Source organism: Aethalodelphis obliquidens, unplaced genomic scaffold (assembly GCF_003676395.1).
Source record: "Aethalodelphis obliquidens isolate GAN/ISIS:26980383/991018 unplaced genomic scaffold, ASM367639v1 scaffold14, whole genome shotgun sequence".
Lineage (NCBI taxonomy): Eukaryota > Metazoa > Chordata > Mammalia > Artiodactyla > Delphinidae > Aethalodelphis > Aethalodelphis obliquidens.
The window spans coordinates 13,188,919-13,194,963 of NW_020837958.1; the positions used below are offsets into that span (position 1 = coordinate 13,188,919).

Genomic DNA, 6,045 nt, shown 5'->3' on the forward strand with positions numbered 1-6,045 from the left:
AGTTCTCCTTCTAGAGTTAATCTGCCACTTCTTAAATAATGATCCATCCCCACCCTGCGTCCTTCACATACCTGCCTACCTCCTTCCCCCAGGTCCTACCCATGTCATAAACGAATTGGTATCAACTCTCAAAGGGCTAATAGTCTAGTAATGGGGATAGATGTGGTCAAAAAATCCTCACAGTGCTAGGTGCAAAAGAGGAACGTATAAGACGTGATGGAGGAGTAAGATAGGAAGTGACTTGCTCCCCTTTTCGCTTGGACTAATGATGATGATGGCGGTGAGCAGTTAAGGTTGAGCGCTGAGTTTGGGTCAGGCGCCCTGTGAAGCCTTTTGTAGGCAGAGTTTGGCTGAGGACCTCTCAGAGGACAGGCGCTCCGTATGGGTTAGCCGTTGTTACCTTCTCCACATGCTTGCAGGTGGACATGACTTTCCGTGTTTTACAAATGAGAAAACTGAGTGGAAAAAGCTGTTTTCCCAGCTAATCCTGCTGGAGCCAGGATTGCAATCCAGGCTTGAGTCCAAAATTCACACTCTTAACCAATGCTTCTGTGGGTCCTTCTTCCCTTCCCTAATCCCATGTGGTTTGAGCTCTCAGCTGCCTGGAACCGTGCCAGCCTTCTCAAGGTCTGGGGCCTCAGGCGACCCACCTGCCACACTGTGCACCCTGCATTCTGAGAGGCAGACACAGTGATCTGTTTTTATGAATATTAAGCTGACTCGTATGAAATTGCCAATAGTCGGCCTTTCTGGACTCATTAAAATGGGAATTTCACGTGGTTCACTCCAATACCAGGGACCAGATGAATCTTGAGTGACCCTGCCCCCTTGGTTCTGTTCGTCTGTGAGCAGGACTTCCAGACAATCCCACCGTCTTCCTGCCAGAAGATTTAGACTGAAAGAAGGAGAAGGAGAGAGAGCACCTTGCAAATGCTTTTCTTCCAGGGCACCAGACCCGGCGCCGCAGCGTGAAGGGGCTTCGTCAAGCTCCCCTCTTGGTTCTGATTCCCGGTAGTCCCCAAAGAATAGCTATGTCATCTGTAGTGAATTCATTCAGTTAAAGATTCTGCCTTCACCTCTGTCCCCTTCTCAAGGTCCTGACACACCACATCCAGACCCAAGAATAACAGCAAGCCCTCTAAAATTCTTTTTACCAAGCAGCCTAAAAACTCCAGAGGTCAGCAGGGTTTCATGAACGGGTCAGGGCTGTTGGGAGAGAAAATGAAAGTATTTGCCTGTGGAGAAATTTTCCACATGTGAACCATAAATCCCCATATCCTGCTTTTGGCCAGAATCGGACTTCCCCAGAGTTGGTCAGATATTCCCCTGGTGGCCTCAAGAGCAAACTGAAATTTCTGTCTTCCGTCTGCCTCTGTCTACCGTTCTGTCTCCTCGCCGTCTCAGTCAGTCTTCTTGAATAAGTTGATTCTACATAGTACGCCCTCTTCCTCATCTCTCATTCAAGTTTCTAGCGATGGAGAGCAGGCTTCTGTTGTCCCTGCCTCTGTATCAAAACTACCCTTGCCAGGTCAATCATGGCCTCTTCGTTGCTGAAACCAAGAGACACTGGTTTCCCTTATCTCACCCGACCTCCAGGCAATCATGGGTATTGTCCTTCACACCTCTATTTTTGAAACACTCTTCCCCCAGGCTCTTCTAATTTCCTGCCACCTTTGCAGGCTCTTACTCCTTTGCCCAGTCCTTAAATGTTGGTGTCCCTCAGGGTTCTAGACTCGATTGTCTGCTTGTCTCACTCTACTTCTCCCCAAGGATGAGCTGAACCTGCCTTGGCCCCCATCCATGGCCTCTCTAGGTGTTGACTCCTAATTTCCTACCTGTAGCTCAGCTGTCTCTCCTGACCTTTAGTCCGTATTCCCAACCACTTGCGGGACATGATACCAGAATCTTTCTCACCCCAACGAGTTGTGTCCCCTACATGTGGTAGCCCTGTCCACTGGTTGTCCAAACCAGAAACTCGGGAGGAATTCTTGACTCTTTTTCTTTTTTATTCTCTATAACCAATCAGTCCTCAAGTCCTGTAATTCTGTCTCCTAAATGTCTCTCAAGTTCATCTTTCTCCGTATTCCCCACATCTTCACTAAGTGGATTTTGCTCTTTCAGTCTTGCCATCTTTTATAATGGAACAAGCGTGATCCTTCCCTTCCATGGCTCCTTGTCACACACGGGATAAAGTTCTAACTCCTGCACTTGACTGATAAGGCTATACGTGATTTGGTCAGTCCTTACTTGCTGCCTCTCACTGTACTCACTAGTCATCCTGAACACTCCTGAGGGCGCCCACCTCTTAGATTTCACACGTATTAGTTCTCTCTTTTCTCTAGCTCATTATCTCAGACCCACCCTTAGCGCCTGACTCAAGACACTTCTATTCAAGCCTTTGCTGGGGCCCAAGTGTAGATAAACTGTCCTGCCTACAAAACGCAGCACTTATTCCTATTAGAATATTTATCTTGCTCTAGTGGGGGATACAGACAAGTAAAGAGAGTGTGGGTCCTACCAGAAAAGAGAACAAAGAAAGGGTCTTTTCTTGCTCTTTACTGCTTGGACACCTGGCATAGCGCACACACTAAGATGCTCGTTATATACCTGTTGAATGAATCAATGAACTAACAAAGAACTCAGCAAGTATTAGAGTCCACATTCTTCTCTTGTTTCCACTTAGCCATTTTCAGGCTTATGTGCTCCCGCAATCTTTAATGAGTATTTAAGGCATTCCCATTGTGTCTCTCATTTCACTTAACCCTCGCAACTTCTTGTGAAGTTGGAATTAGCCTCATTCCCTATTTCATGCTCAGGTAAGAAGAGAGAGAGTTAGAACACTTGGGTTAGGGTTTTGGCCCTAAGTCCAGGGCCCTTTGTATGTTGATTTGGGCATCAAACATTAGTCTGCTTTGATTTCACCCCACTCTGTCTTCCATCCATTACTGTCCTGGTGACTGTTTCCATTGGCTAGAGTTCCTCTTCAAATTCAAAGAGACCTGAGCGTATGGAAGAGACATGAGCATCGTGCACATCTGGAGAGAACTCACCCAGAAATGCTGTTCCCCAAACTTGGTTCAGTGACGGCTCAGGAGAGTGGGGTTTGGTGTCAAAGAAAGCCAAGAGTTGAGGAAGGGGGAGTTTGTGAACTTGTATCACTCATTTGAGTGGAAATGGCTTCATTACGCTGGAAAAGTAATTAACCCTTGAGCATAGTATTTTGTGCTTTTGCCCCCGTGATGTGATATGAGTGATGCTTATCTCCAAAAGGGGAAGGAGAAAGCACATAATGAGTATGAGCTGTGGATCAGGAACTGGCATTATCTTCCCCAAGTTTTGTAAAGTAGGTATTTTGACTGGATGAGAAAAATTCTGGTTGGAGAAGTCACCCAGGTCACACCGTTCGTATGTGGCTGAGCTAGATTCCCACCGTTCGTATGGGGCTGAGCTACATTCAGAATCGGGACTGCCTGGCTCCTGGGTGCTTTGCGTCACATGGCAGACAGTGGATCCTTTTTTTTTTTAGTTTAATTTTATTTATTTATTTATTTTTATACAGCAGGTTCTTATTATCTATTTTATACATATCAGTGTATACATGTCAATCCCAATTTCCCAATTCATCCCACCACCGCCACCCGGCCCCTGCTTTCCCCACTTGGTGTCCACGTGTTTGTTCTCTACATCTGTGTCTCTCTTTCTGCCTTGCAAACCAGTTCATCTGTTCGGGGATTCTGGAGTCACGTTGCCTGTGTCCAAATATGGTTCTGTGACTCTACTAGGGTGTGTGACTTTGGGAAGCCACTTATTCTCTTTGGGCCTCAGTGTTTCCATCTCTTAAATGTGGATAATAGTCCTTCTTATAGAGTTGTGGTGAGGATTAAATGAGGATATAGAGGTAATATCTATAAGGTATATTCCTATACAAATAAAAGTTAGCTACCATCATCATCACCACCACCATTACCTTTGGTCCCTCTACTTGCCAGTAAGGCAGATTCTTCTGGGCCATGAGATAAGTGAGTATTGAAAGCATTCCTCTCCAAGACTTTAGTGCTCTTTGGAATTTAGCAATTGATCAGGGGTGTTGGGTGCATGGCTCAGAGCACAGGCCAGGAGGGATGGAAAGTATAGTTGAAAAGCAACAAAGTAGACTACAACTGCATGATGAACAAATAACTCAGCTGTTTAGTTGGGTGTGCTGTCATAGGAATTGGGCTATAAATAGGGTTAATGTTTTCAGGGTAGAGAGTAGCTTAAGCAGGCATGTTTGGATGTTCTACCTAGGAGCTGCCAAAAATATATATGAATTGACTTGATAAGATTAACAGTGATATTAAAAGTATACATCATGTAAAATTAATGTTTTGTGAGTTCTTATTAAATGTCTGGAACTGTGCTAAGCATTTTGTTCACAACAACCCTTAAGTAGGGAACACTTTTATTATTTCCATTTTATGAATGAGACAACCAGGGCTCACAAATGTTAAGTATGATCAAGGTTGTCCAACAGGTAAGGGGAAGAGCTGGCATTTCATCCAGGTCAGCCTGCCTCCAGAGTCCATGCTTTTCCTAATACATATTCCTGCTCACCTCCTTATACTGGGGCTTCTTAGTGATCTTGATTTCAAGAGCCTGATTCTGTGGATGACCTCAAGACCCAGTCTTCATTCATGTTAAGACTATCACGCTGAGGCAGATTCTCCAAAGCGGAAGGGAGGGGAAGAGCCTTCTCAGATGGAGAGATGCCCCTGAGAGTGGAAGCTGGGCTTTGATCTTTATTTTTTCATGGGCAGCATCTTCCTGCTTGAAACCAGAAGGCCAGCTGGCTCCCAAGTTCCTTGCAAGAGAACCAGGTCAGACTCCTCCTAGTACAACTTCATAATTACTGTTCTCTAATGAGAAATAGATTTCATCATAGCAACTAGAATTTATTTTAGGCCTTAGTTCCAAGAACCTATTAAGGTTTCCACTTTGCCTTAAACCAATTCTAGTATCTTCCTTTATTTATTTATTTATTTTATTTTATTTTATTTTATTGTGGTACACAGGCCTCTCACTCTTGTGGCCTCTCCCGTTGCGGAGCACAGGCTCCGGATGCACAGGCTCAGTGGCCATGGCGCATGGGCCCAGCTGCTCCGCGGCATGTGGGATCTTCCCGGACCGGGGCACGAACCCGTGTCCCCTGCATCGGCAGGTGGACTCTCGACCACTGCGCCACCAGGGAAGCCCTATTTATTTATTTTAAATTGAAGACTAGCGTGCCCTGAACTAAGATGTCTCAGCAGCATTTTTACCTAAACTCCTTCTTTTTCTTTCTTTTCTTTGTGGTTTTCCAGCATCCTTCCTTTTAGAGCTTTGAGTGTCTCATAAGCCTGGTCAAAAGGACTCTTCACACTGATTTAAACTTATGGGTGAGAGACTACAACTTACTCTTAAGAACTTAATTAGTTTTCCTGGTGCTGACGTTCTAAGAGGGGATGTTATCAACCATCCTATTTTTTTCAAGTCAGAACCTGAGAAACAAGATTTAAGGAAGGATTTTTCTCAACCCTTCTTGGTTCAAGAGGCCCTCTGGAAGATTTTTTTTTTTTTTAATTAACAGAGAGCGCAAGAGAAAGCATTTTGGTTTTTTTCAGGACACATAGGCACTACACATATAGGTCAGGGAGGAAATTGTGACTGGGTTTCTTACCCAACAGCTGTGTCTGTGTATGTGTGTGCTAGGGACAGACTGGGGCCCAGGGGGAAGGCAGTGTTGTTTTGATCCTTACAAAAAAGATGAATTTTCTACTATGGGGGAATTCACAGGTGGTTGCACTTTCCTGTAGAATTAGTAAATAAAATAAGTGGAGGTAATCTGGAATCTTCGAAGAACAGTTTAAATCAAGAGGACTTGCTGGACACAGCTAGGAATGGCTGCAGTCTGGGAGCTAATTCTGAGATCTGGACACATTATTTCCCTCTAATTCTTCCTCCCCTCCTCCTCCTTTCTCTTTTCCTGTTGTTTAGTGGGCGCTTACCGTTCATTAGACATTTTGCTAA

At 44.8% G+C, this 6,045-nt stretch overlaps 1 protein-coding gene across 1 annotated transcript in view; it reads left to right on the plus strand.

The window, feature by feature from the left end:
- The window catches only part of SLC1A2 (solute carrier family 1 member 2), a 140,862-nt gene that overhangs the window by 130,267 nt on the left and 4,550 nt on the right, over window positions 1-6,045 (plus strand). The gene's annotated exons all lie outside the window — the stretch shown is intronic.